Source organism: Oratosquilla oratoria, chromosome 23 (genome assembly GCF_046742065.1).
Source record: "Oratosquilla oratoria isolate Oo_2021 chromosome 23, ASM4674206v1, whole genome shotgun sequence".
NCBI lineage: Eukaryota > Metazoa > Arthropoda > Malacostraca > Stomatopoda > Squillidae > Oratosquilla > Oratosquilla oratoria.
Genome location: NC_134799.1, coordinates 22,018,171 through 22,032,007, shown reverse-complemented (window position 1 = coordinate 22,032,007; position 13,837 = coordinate 22,018,171). Strand labels below are relative to the sequence as shown.

The following is a 13,837-nucleotide window of genomic DNA, read 5'->3' as shown; positions in this document are numbered from 1 at the left end:
GGTCAGAAGCAATGTAGCAAGATACAGCACATCCACAACAAAGTTGCTTCACTTAATCAGCAATCCCCCCCCCCCCTCTCTCTATACCCTCATGCAGAAAAATAAAAGACAGGGAGAAATCCCTACAGGCTGCATGAATATATCGTTCACACATACTCCATCACCCCCGCCCATCATCCACCCACATCCATCCATGAATCACAACATTCATACACAACCATTCTCCACTTACCTCTATCTTCTGTCTTTTCCCTTCCTCAACAGACATTCCCCTCTTTCCCAATGCCCCTTTTATTTCATCCATCCATCTCAATCTTGGTCACTCCCTCATGTTCACTCCTTCCACCTCTGCCTTCCACACTTCTTTCAATAGTATTTCTTCACTTATTCTTTCCATGTGTCCAAACCATCAAAATACTCTTTCATCAACCCTATCTCCCAACTCCCTTTCCACTCCCACTCTCCTCTTCACCCCCTCATTTCTCACTGTATCCAGCTTAGTAAGCCCTACCATACTTCCCAGGCATTTCATCTCAAACATATATAAACTTTTCCTCCCATACTCCCTTATGTTCCATGTTTCTGCCCCATATAGTGCTGTCGACACAATCACCCCTTCATACCATCTTCTCTTAGCATCCATTCCCAAATGTCTATTTTTCATTACACTTTTTAATCCTCCAAGGTATTTACTTACTTCTCTCAGTCTACATTCTACCCCCACCTCCACCAAGACAGTGTGGAAAAAATATGTTGGGAGTACAGGAAAAGCTCGGAAGTCCAGATACTGATAATCCAGGTCGTGGGATGATCTAGACCTCTTCTTGGTCAGCATTCAAATTCAAAGGTCAGGAGAAAGAAAAAAAGGGAAAGTAACTGAAGGAAATGAAAGAAAACAATATTGAACATAAGAGAAAATGGAGAATAATGTTTAATGCAGCCAATACCCTGTCTGGGGTATTGGCTGCATGTTGTTATGGCAAAGTAGTATGCAGTTGATACTTTAGGTCTATATGGGGCGCCCCTACGGACCAGAGCCACACATCATTTTGTTTGTGATAGAGGAGGATTCTGCTCAGAGAAATGATGAAACTTTTATTATACTGCTACTGACCCTCCATTATGTTATGGTGCCCCCCAACCCCTTGTTGCTGTCCTGTACCATTTCTCTGAATTATATTTCCTTGTTTCACCTACCCTGTGGTGGGGGGAAAAGAATGCTGCCAGCAAGTATTCCGACTTGGATTGTAAGAAGCGAGAAAAACAGGATGGGGATTGGGACCAGGCATCCATTTCCCTGTAGCCACATAGGGGGCATTCCTAAAAAAAGATGGATGTGTTGGTTTTGAGTGAAAATAAGTTGATAGGGAAGGGCGAGTGTGAGTTTGGGAGTGTAGTTGGGAGGTTCTCAGGAGTGAAGAGAGGGTGAGGGAGAGAAGGGGTGGCTATACTAGTAAGTGAAGAGATAGGTAAATGTGTAGTGGAGTGGAAGGAGGTTTCTTCAAGGATAATGTGGATGAAGATGAAACTGGGAAAGGAGATGTGGGTTTTTGTAAGTGCATATGGGCCTGGTAGTAAGAAGAGTGCAGAAGAATGGGAGGCTTTTTGGATAGATTTAAACAAGTGCATAGAGGGATTAGGGAGGAATGTCAATGTAGTGGTATAGGGAGACCTTAATGCTAGGGTAGGAAATGAACCAATCGACAGAGTGGTTGGGAAATGTGGAGTTTCAGGAAAGAATTGTAGTGGAGAGTTGATGTTTGATATGCGTCTAGAGAGTTGATGATAGCAAATACAATGTTTTGGAAGAAAGTCAAGTATAAGTACACATGGGAGAGGGTGGTGGATGGAAGGGTGGTAGATAGACCATTAATGAACTATGTAGTGGTAGATAGGAGTATAATAGGAAGAGTTAAGGATGTACATGTGCTAAGGGGAGAGAGTGGGGGAATATCAGATAATTTTTTGGTGGAAGGTAAGTTGAGAGTGGAGGATAAATGGAGAAAGAGGAAAAGGACAAGAGGTAGGGAGGTGCTTGTAGTGAACTCTTTAATTGAAAATGAAAAGGAGAAGTACAAGAAGAAACTGAGAGGAGTGGGAGGGAATGAAGGATAGAGTAGAACTAGAAGTGGAGGAGGAATGGGGATGGTTCAAGGAGGGAGTCACAAAGTGTGCAAAGATGGTGTGTGGAACAAGAAGGATGGGAGGAAATAGAAGGAAGGGTAATGAATGGTGGGATGAAGAAACAAAGAAGGTTGTAGAAGAGAAGAAGCAAGCTTTCACAGATTGGTTACAAAATAGGATGAGTGAGTCATATGAGAGGTACAAAGAAAAGAGAAGAGAAGTAAAGCATAAGGTAAAGGAGGTAATAGGAGAGCAGATGTGAAATGGGGTAAGAGTATGATAGAAAACTTTGAAAGTAATAAAACAATGTTTTGGAAAGAAATTAAGAGAGGAAGAGGAGGTGAATCTAGTAGAGAAGAAAAGGTAAAAGGTGCAGATGGAGAGATGATAATGGAAGAGAAGGCAGTAAGAGGAAGATGGGTAGAGTATTTTAGGGAGTTGCTAAATGTGAAGGAGGATAGGGAGGGAAAGATAGTTGCACTGGGAAGTGCTTAGAAAATGAGAGTGATGAGTGAGGAAAATGGAGGAGAAATAAGGAAGGATGAAGTGAAGGCAGTTGTTAAGATGATGAAAGGTGAGGCACCTGGTCTGGATGGATGTCATGCAGTATGTCTAAAAAAGGGAGGTACAGTGATGGTGGACTGGTTGGTGAGGTTATTTAATGTTTGCTGGAGAGAGGGTGCTGGAGGACTGGAGGAGTGCCTGTATAGTTCCACTTTACAAGGGAAAAGGGGACAAGTGTGAGTGTAATAGTTTCAGAGGGATTAGCTTGTTAAGAGTAGTTAGGAAGGCTTATGGGAGGATCTTGATTGAGAGGATTAGGAGAGGAAGAGATAGAGTAATTGGTGAGGAACAGTGTGGATTTAGGACAGGTAGAGGTTGCATCGATCAGATCTTTGTGGTAAGACAGATATGTGAGAAAGCTATAGGAAAAGGTAAGGATGTTTTTTTGGCTTTGGATCTAGAAAAGGCTTATGACAGGGTAGACAGGAAGGCACTGTGGGGGGTTTTGCAGATATACAGGATAGGAGGAAAGCTGTTAGGAGCTGTCAAGAGTTTTTATGAGAGTAGTAGAGCATGTGTCGGGATAAGAAATGGAGAGAGTGAGTGGTTCAAGGTAAAGGTGGGACTTCGTCAGGGATGTGTTATGTCACCCTGGCTGTGGTGTGAGAGGTAAATGCAAGGGTAGTGGGTCAGGGACTGGAGATGGTTAAAGAAAATGGAGAAAAGTGGGAGGTGAGCCAGCTGTTGTTTGCGGACGACACTGCACTTGTAGGAGGATCAGAGGAGGGATTGAGGAAGTAAGTGACAGAGTTTGGGAGAGTTTGTGAAAGAAGAAAGCTAAAGATAAATGTGGGCAAAAGTAAGGTGATGAGATGTACAAGGGGTGAAAGTGGCAGTAGACTGGAAGTGAGCATTAAGGATGAGAGACTGGAGGAAGTGGATAGTTTTAGATACATGGGTGTGAATGTGGTGGGAAAGGGTGGAGTGAAGGTGGAGGTAGAATGTAGATTGAGAGAAGTGAGTAAATGCCTTGGTGGATTAAAAAGTGTAATGAGGAATAGATATTTGGGAATGGGTGCTAAGAGGAGACCGTATGAAGGAGTGATTGTGCCAACAGCATTGTATTGGGCAGAAACATAGAACATAAGAGAGGAAGAGAGAAGGAGATTGAATGTGTTTGAGATGAAGTGTCTGAGAAGTATGATGGGGGTTACTAGGTTGGATAGAGTGAGAAATGAGGAGGTGAGGAGGAGAACGGTGGTGGTAAGGGAGTTGGAAGATAGGGTTGATGAAAGAGTATTAGGATGGTTTGGACACATGGAAAGAATGAGTGAAGAAAGACTAGTAAAAGAGGTATGGAAGGCAGATGTGGAGGAAGTGAACATGAGGGGGCAAACTAGGATGAGATGGATGGATGGGGTGAAAGGGGCTTTGGGGAAGAGGGGAATGTCTGTTGAGGAAGGATGGGAGAGGACAGAAGACAGGGGTGAATGGAGAATGGTTGTATATAGATGATGTGATGCATGAGGTGGAATGGGCGGGGGGATGGAGGGTGAGGTAGTATGTGTGAGAAAAATTTGACGCAGCCCGAAGGTATTTCTCCCCATCTCCTTTTCTGCATGAGGGGACAGAGAGCGGGGTTGCCGATTTAATGAAGCGGCCTTGCTGTGGATGTGCTGTCTTGCAACACTGCCTCTGACCCAGGGCAGTGGACAAGATGCAGGGATGACCCGTCATCCAGGAGGTGCCAAGATAAGAGGGAGGGTGGAGGGGAGTGGAGTGTATTAGGGATGAAATGGGTGGGAATGGTTTTTATGCCTTTTTGTTTTTAGCTACCTCCCTTGTAAGGGGGAAAAAGCCTTTGGTATATGTATGTACAGTGGCCGCGAAAAGTTTGGGCGCAAAATTATAGGCGCCCCAACTTTCCCCTAAACTCAAAACATGCGAAAAATACAACTTTCCACCCAAACTTTTCGCTATTTTTCAATGCTAGCGTTTGTACCCGTATTTAGCCGAGACAATACACACTGTTTGGCAACTCTGTTTAGGCGCACTCGATGTCACATGGAGTCAGTTTCTAAACATCTCTCACGGAGAGTAGTCTTTTTTTTTGCGGTGGTCTCTGTTTTTGTGCCTTGATATCTCCGTAATGGGAAGTGGTAAAGAGCTGGAAAGAGACACAGTTGTTACAATCATAACCCTCTATAAGGAGGGTTATAAGTGTAAAGATATTGCTACTCGTGTGGGAATTGGAGTGCGTCAAGTGCAAAAGTGGACCAAGAAATTTCGAGACGAAGGAAGTGACATCATTCCTACTCCAAAGCATCGCTCTGGTCGGCGAAGGAAGATATCAGATCGTACTTCTACGGTTCTAACTGCCTCCTAATAACCGTAGGAGGCAGTTAGAACCGTAGAAGTACGATTTGATATCTTCCTTCGCCGACCAGAGCGATGCTTTGGAGTACGAATGATGTCCCTTACAAGTACAGTAGCCAAAATTTGTGAAAAAGTTATTAACCCCTTCCATAATAATAATAATAATAATAATAATAGGTTTATTGAGATAGCAGTGATACACTGACAATAATACAATTGAATACTTTTATGAGTAATATGGTAATTATAAGAGTGACTCATATGCTTAGTCTAAAATTTATAATGAGTTTACCATACGGTGCCATATACGTAGGCGGCATGAGGAGCAAGTGGATATGCGAGGCTGCCATATTGGCGTCTTGATTATATTTATTGTAGTTGCCCCTGCGTAATGACATACTCTCTAAACTGTCTTCATCACATTTTCTATGGTTATCAAAATTCACGGGTGAAAGAGAGAACGATCGATATAAGCGGTGACTATATTTTATGATGCGAGTATTATTACGACACATCGTACGTCTGGCAGCTAATGCTGCCCGCGAGATTTTGGCCCGGAGTGAAGAGGTTAAAAATAGATGGACAAAACATCTGGAGGAGAACAATATACTAAATCTGAGACAATTTGGATTTAGACAGGGAAGGTTATGTGCCACAAATTTGATCTGTTTCTATTCAAGACTAATATAGTACAAGAAAGGTATGGATGGGCTGATTGAGCTTTCCTAGATATACAAAAAGCTTTTGATAAAGTACCACACAAAAAATTAAGAAAACTGGAAACCGTAGGAGGGATAGAAGGAAAACTATTGAAATGGAGGATTTCTTGTTTGGAAGAAAAATGAGAGTAGTGCTCAGAGATGAGAGTTCTATTTGGAAAGAAGTGATTAGTGGTGTCTTACAGGGATCAGTATTGGCTCCGATAATGTTTGCTATTTATGTAAATGACATGGATGAGGGTGTAGAATGTTACATGATCTTCTTTGCAGACGACACAAAACTGCTGAGGAAAGTACTGAAACGAACAGTGAGTTGCTACAGAGAGATCTGAACAGGGTTTGGGAATGGAGTCAGAAGTGGGAAGTGGACTGAAATGTAGCATAATGGAATTTGGAAAAGGTAGAAAAAAAAAAAAAATCAGGACAATACAAAATCGTTACAAAGGAAGTAAAGAGAGTTATGAAAAAGACCTGGGAGTAAATATCATAAAAGATATAACTCCTGATAAACAGATATAATTGTTGGAGAAACCTACAACTTGTTAACCCCTTCCATACGGTGCCGCATACGTAGGCGGCATGAGGAGTAAGTGGATACGCGAGGCTGCCATATCGGCGTCTTGATTATATTTATTGTAGTTGCCCCTGCGTAATGACATACTCTCTAAACTGTCTTCATCACATTTTCTATGGTTATCAAAATTCACGGGTGAAAGAGAGAACGATCGATATAACCGGTGACTATATTTTATGATGCGAGTATTATTACGACACGTACGTCTGGCAGCTAATACTGCCCGCGAGATTTAAGGCCTGTACTGAAGAGGTTAAGATCAATAAAGGTGACCTTTATCTACTTGGATGAAGAAATGAAGAAAATACTAGTCACTGATAAGGCCAAGATTGGAGTACACAGCAACACTGTGCACACCCAGTACTAAAAAGAACATAAAAAATTAAAATAATCCAAAGAGCAATTATGAAGATGGTTCCAACACTTTCAAAACTGTCATATAAGGAGAGATTGTCAAAGCTGGAATTACTGACTCAGGAACAAAGAAGAGAAAGAGGTGACCTATTGACCATTTATAGAATAATGAGAGGCATGGAAATCCTTGATAGAGAAGACTTACTAAATTGGGATAAGAGAAATACAAGACATGAAACTCAAAAAAGGACAGTTATAGGACCTGAAAAAGAACAGTTTTCCACACAGAGTGGTGGATGTCTGGAACAAACTGGATGAAACAATAGTGTGTGCAAACACCATACATGAATTTAAGAGCAAATTAGATATTGTGAGATAGAAAGCTGGGACACCACGAGCGTAGCTCCCCCTCCCATAAGATACAACTAGGTAGATATAACTAGGTAAATACAGTAAACACATGCATGCATACAGAAGAAATACAAGAGGACATGAGAAGAAACTTAAGAAAGACAGTTACAGAAGAGATCTGAAAAAGAATAGCTTCCCACACAAAGTGATAGATACTTGGAACAAACTGAATGAGGAAACAGTGAGTGGTAAAACTATACATGACTTTAAGAAAAAAATCTGGATGGGGAAAGATACAATAGCGGATCACTACGAGCATAGCTCTCTTCCCGCAAAATACAACTAGGTAAATACACACACTCACCACACACTCACATGCACTGAAGACCTTATGATTTATTTATGCAAGCTTGTCATAAACTAAAAAATGTTTCCCAGTAGAAGTTGATTATTACTACATGAATAAACAAAGGAGATAGAACTGCTATAAATATTACATTCTGATGTTTTCTCCTTTCAATCACCTTGCCTTTTCATAACAATAATGATGTGATAATAATAATAATAATGATAATGATGATATTAATTATAGTAATAATAATGACCATCAGTTGCGAGTTAGCAATACAGAGAGAGGTATGCACGCATTGTGATGCATCATAGAATCATTGTACATTGGCCATCTTGTGTGTGAGATGTGATGCATTGTCGAATTGTTGCACAACTGGCAACCCAATGTTTGTGTGTAAATATACGAGTCGTATTGAAGTGGTTAAGGATAAACAACCCTGATATTTTGTATGTGGTACAGACAAAACTCCCAGAAAAGTTGACCTACAGTTGGGGAACAATAGATACACCTGGAGAAGAGACAGAGAAGATAAATTGGGTGGAGAGGTAATGTTTGTGGTGAGAAGTGATATATAGGTGGAAGAAGTAAATCTGAGCGAAGGCAAGGCTGAAGCAATTCACCTAAGAAATTACTGAAGGGCATGCATCTCCCATGAAGACAAGAGCTTGGAATGAAACTGAATATCAAGAAATGTTATTGGATACAGCTCTTTTCCTAAAGAAAAATATTGAAAAAAGTAACAATATAGTCCTTAGAGATTTTAATTGCAGTGAGGTCAACTGGGAGGAATGGGGAGGAATGGGAAGCAGGTGGCAAAGCAGATTCCTTAGGAAATACCTTGTTAAGTATGGCAGTGGAGAACACAATGACCTAATGAGTAAAGGGGTAAGAGGAGATTATATTCTCACAAGATTAGATCTGTTGCTAACCAAAGATCCAGACATCAGCCCATACCTTTGCCCCATAGGAAAAAGTGACCATATAACAATTAAATTTCAGCTAGAGGATGAGGAAATAGAACAAAAGAGTGCATCACACCAGCAAGGGAGATCCAATTTTAGGAAAGCAGATTACTTAGAGCTGAAAAAAATCCTTGAAGAAGCAAACTGGAAGGAATTCATGAATACCTCAGGAATAAGGTGGAATTGGGAATTCTTTCTTGAGATTTATGACTTGGGAGTGAACAAACATGTGCCAAAGACTAGTGGGAGGAAGAAGCAGGACTGGCTTAACAAAAAGTGTGAAATTCCAAAAGAAGACAGTGTGTCGTTTGATTAGAAAAGGGCAGATGTGGTGCCAGTTCAAAAAGGTGGAAATAAGGAGACACCACCAAAATAGGCCAGTATCACTAACCAGCACAATAGTGAAATTATGTGAAAAGATTGTGAAATATTGATGAACCAAATATCTTGAAAAGATAATCAGACAGACAGTTTGGCTTCAGATCTGGAAGATCATGTGTATTGAACCTATTAAGCTTTTACTCAAGAATGATTGATGACTGCAAGAGGGAGAGGGGTGGGTAGACTGTGTGTATCTCGACCTAGAGAATGCATTTGATAAAGTACCTCACAGTCGACTTATATGGAAATTGGAGCACGTTGGAGGACTCAGAGCCAAACTACTAGAATAGGTGGAAGATTTTTTCGAAGGAAAGATACATAAGGATAGTAGGAAAGGATAAAATGTCAAAATGGAGAGCAGTAATGAGTGGGGTTCTACAATGTTCAGTGCTTGCACCAATAATGTCTCTTGTCTCTGTCAATGACATGATGGAAAAAAACAAGTTACACCAACATGTTCACAAATGATGTAAAAGTCATTAGGAAGTGATGTAACCCAAGCTCAGTGTATGTGTTCAAATCTAAATATGATTATTGGAAATCAAGGATATAGATTAAGTAAAAAAAATTAATACAAAAATAAAATTGAAAATTAATATAATTTGCTCTAACATTTACTGTGACTTTGCTGTTATTTAAAAGCATTGGCATCGGCAGAATATTGCCGTTGCTGATGCCAAATCCCATTCTAAAAAAAATGCCAATTCTCACTGATGCCGATTCACCAAAAAAGTGCTGATTCTTGCCGATACTGATGCAGATTCGCCAAAAAAGTGCTGATTCTTGCAGATGCCGATTGATCAGCACACCATCTACCCATTATAGTCCCTTAAGTAATGGCTGCTACTGAGTAATTTACTCTTCACAATTACATGCAGCCAATATCCCAGATGGGGACTTTAGAAACGAAGTACCGTATATACTCGTCTATAGGTCGAAATCTTAAGGAATTTTTTTAGGCCAAAACCTAGGGGTTGACCTATACTCAAATAATAATCTTGTTAGGTTGAAATCCAGACATGACAAGAAAGGCTAGGAAGAACTCTTACCTTTTCTTTAGGTTCAGAAATCAAAATATTTACCTACTAGTTACTACCAGTAAACAATGGGGACATAAAATACACGGTAGTTACTACCAGTAAACAATGGGGACATAAAATACACGGTAGTACAAAAACATGTGAAATTCCTTCTAGATACGGTAACTCCATACTGTGGTTTTACCCGTTTGTTAAAATTCTTACACAGGCGAGCTTATTATATCATGTATACTATTATAGTACCCATAGTTGTTTAAAAAATGATAGAATGCTGTGATATTCTCAAATTTAGGTATTTTTTTTAGTTTCGACCATGGGCGCAATATAGCAATAGAAAACTTTTAATTTTGTAAATTAAGATGTATCAACGTAATATGCAATTTTGTGGGTGGAAGTGAAAATAAAAAATACCTTGCAACAAGCAAATATGCTAATGAACGGAGTCGGTAGCATAGGATCGGGACGCCATCTTGTCGTCTATCAATTGACGGCCTTGGTACTTCCAACAGTACCTTGCCAGGTACATTTTCGTGAAGGAATGTTATAGAGTGGAGATACATGCATTCCTTCGAGCTGCAAGAACTTTGTATACCCCACAAGCTGAGAGAGTGGTTGAAAAGCCCGCCAACGTCTCTCACGACGACGACAAAAAGGACGAGCCGGATGATATTTAATTTGCAGGTAATGATTTATTAAACACAGGTTAGGTTAGGTTAGACGAATTTATCATCCTTTCATTTCTTCGACATCGGCATCTATCATAACAAACATGGCGTACCATTCGTCCGACACGACTTCGTTACTTACGAAATCTGTTTTAGCACCTTTTTTTGTTTTTTATTTCCGCTCACAAAATTGCATATTACGTTGATACATTATAATTTACAAAATTAATAATGAATTTTTTATTGCTATATAGCGCCCATGGTCGAAACTAAAAATTTACCCAAATTTAGCTTTCTATATGGTATATATTATTGTTACCATTACCAAAACAATGCATGGATCTCACCATCACGAAAACAAACTGTTCAGTACTTATTACTGTTACAGTGACACATGGTATAATCCTAAATATTTTAACTAAAATCCACCAAAATCGTTTTCCTTGCTGTCATCATCTTCACCACCAAATAGCTCCTCCCACTCACTTCTGTGTAGAGTATCGTCATACGGATCAAGTTCATCAGCCATAGGAACATCAACATCATCTTCCTCCTCCACACTATCATTAGCCGGGTCATTCACACAGTTGAGATTACAAGACTCTGAGACACTGTTGGTTAAAATTGTTTCTAACGAAACACGCCTAGCCAGTTTATTCCATATACCGTACATTACTTGGTAATCTGTTCAAGTTTTTCACTCTGCTGAAATGGCAACTTCAGTGAATCTTATTTAATATTAAAATCAGTGAACTTGAAAAAAACATAAACCAAAATACATCAGAATTAATGAAGTGAAAAAACCATAATAATCATTTGCTATACCAGGCAAGCCATGCCACTTCAAAGCATTAAGACAGTGGAATGCTCACAGCACCAAAACAAAAACAAGCCACTTGACCTGTACATGAGGTATATGGAAAATTCCAGGGTTTTTTGGCCAAAAATGGGGGTCGACCTTTACACGAGATGGACCTATAGACGAGTATATACGGTATGAAATAATGAAAATGCATGATTGTAGTGCAACATTGATTTTTTTTTTTTTTTATACAAATTTTCTGTGAGCTTGTCAACAGTGCACAGTTCTCAAAGAAAAGCAGGAATTTTTATTTCATGGAAAATGCACAGCCTGGGTTCATGAAAAAGAAACTGGAAGTATTATTCTTGAAATGGAAAGCTTAAATGCCTGGATAAAAGTGACAAAGCACAATGCATGCATATGAATGTTAATGATGCATCAATTTGCAGAAAAGCAGTGGTTTCAGTATACTTAAAGAAAGAAAAGTGATGCAAACAAAACATTTGTTGCAAACAGGATAGTTTGGTAAATTTAAAAAATTACATGGGTGTCATTCTGTGAAACTGCAAGGAGAAGCAAGTGCTGATGGTGATGCTGAAAAAAGAAATCCAGAGATTTGGTAGAAATAATTGAAGAAAGAAGCTATACACCACTGATTTTAAATGTTGATGCAACAGGACTTTTCTGGAAATGTATGCCATTCAGAAGTTACATTGCTAAGGAAGAATCTGTGCTGTCTGGTTTTAAAGCTGCTAAAAGATCAACTGACATTATTATTTGAAGGAAATGTATCTGGGGATTTAAAGTTAAAACCAATGCTGGTTTAATGAGCAGAAAATCCTAGGCCATTTGAATGCATCTTAAAAAGTACCCTTCCAGTCATTGAAACCTAATAAAAAAAACTTGGATTGCAGTAACATTATTTGGAGAATGGTGTTCATATCACTGTTGAAGTTAAGAAATAGTGTGAAAAAGACAAGCCTCCATTTTATGCAGTGTTTCTTGTTGATAATAAACCAAGCCACCCTCCAACTCTGCAACATTATCCTAATGTCATAGTTATTTTTTTTGGCTCAAATATGACATCACTTTTGCAACCAATGGACCAGGTGTTATTGGAACTTTCAAAACCCATTGTTTATGCTACACATTTGAAATGTTGAATAAAAAAACAGATAAAGGGAGACCAATAGTAATGAAATTGAGGAACATTCTACTGCAGTAATAATCTTAAAAAAAGCATGGGATATCACTCAAAAGAATAGGAAGGGTGTTTAGAAAAAAACTTTCCCTCAATTTGTTGATGATTTTGAGGGTTTTGTATCACTACATGAAAAAAAAATTAGTATCTATTTACCAAGGGTTTTTTCCCCCTTGTAAGGGGGAAAGCCAAGTTAAAAGGCATGTACCTTCTCTCATCCATTTCAGTCTCACCCATTCCACTCCTGTCCACCACCCTTTCCTCCCTCTCATCCTAGCTCCTCCTGTAACCCTCTCACTGCCTTGAGTCAAAAGCAATGTAACAAGACACAACACATCCACAGCAAAGCCACTTTGCTTAATTAGCGACTCCCCCCCCCCTCCCTCCATCCCCTAGTGCATGAAAAGAGAAGATAAGGAGAAATCCCTTTGGGCTGCATCAAAATAATATACATAACTACTCCCTACTCCCCCCTGCCTCCTGGTAAATAAATTGAATTTTAGTGATGTCAAATGATGTAGATGAGGTGCTCCATTCATATAGATGAGCTCACTAACAAAGACCTTATGGCAATGCGAAAACAGGAATAGAAGAGGAAAATGACACTGTCAATGAAATTCTTGTAAGTGGATTCATGTTGAAATGCCTTGTAGAAGTATTTCAGCATTTGGATAAAGCCTTAGAAAATTTTCAAGCACAAGGTCCACATTTTGAACTAAATGGAAGTTTCAATTGCAATGATGAATGCTTCTGTATGTTACCGAAAAACTGATAGCATAAAAAAGCTTCTTCTAAGCAAAAAAATTTTTTTTTTTAAATCTAGAATTCTATGTGTGTGTGCTTGTGAATTGATTCTTGCATCTACAAGTCTGTGCATCAGTCTAGTGACAGTGATTCAGAAAACAATACTGTATAGTACAGTAGTTTTAATTATAAATAATCTCATTTAGTTATTACATTCTATATATGAAAAACTTTTCCCCCCTTATAAGGGAGGTAGCCAAGTCAAGGATGTTTCTACTCCTACCCATTCCACTCCCATCCACCACCTTTTTGCACCTCTCATCTTAGCTCCTCATGGATGACAGGTCATTCCTGTATCCTGCCCACTGCCCTGGGCCAGGTTTTGGTCTTTACACTGTACTATTGTTTTATTGCCATCATGGCTCCATGAGGAGCCAAGAAAAGAGGAAGGAAGGGGTGGTGAATGGGAGTGGTGTATGTGGGGATGAAATGGGTGTGAGTGGATTTATGCCTTTGATTTAGGCTGCCTCCCTTGTAAGGGGGATAAAGCCCTTGGTATATGTATGTATGCATAAAATTTTTAGATAAAATATTTTTCTGGTAACAAACTACTATTTTCAACATTGCAACTATAGGATATTATTGCTTTGGTTTAAGAGTTTTGCTCTGAGGAACGAATGAACTCATA

The 13,837-nt window shown here is 39.4% G+C and overlaps 1 protein-coding gene across 2 annotated transcripts in view; it reads left to right on the top strand.

The window, feature by feature from the left end:
- LOC143038022 (activin receptor type-1-like) overlaps positions 1–13,837 on the top strand; it is a 114,267-nt gene that overhangs the window by 22,877 nt on the left and 77,553 nt on the right. The window lies entirely within an intron of this gene.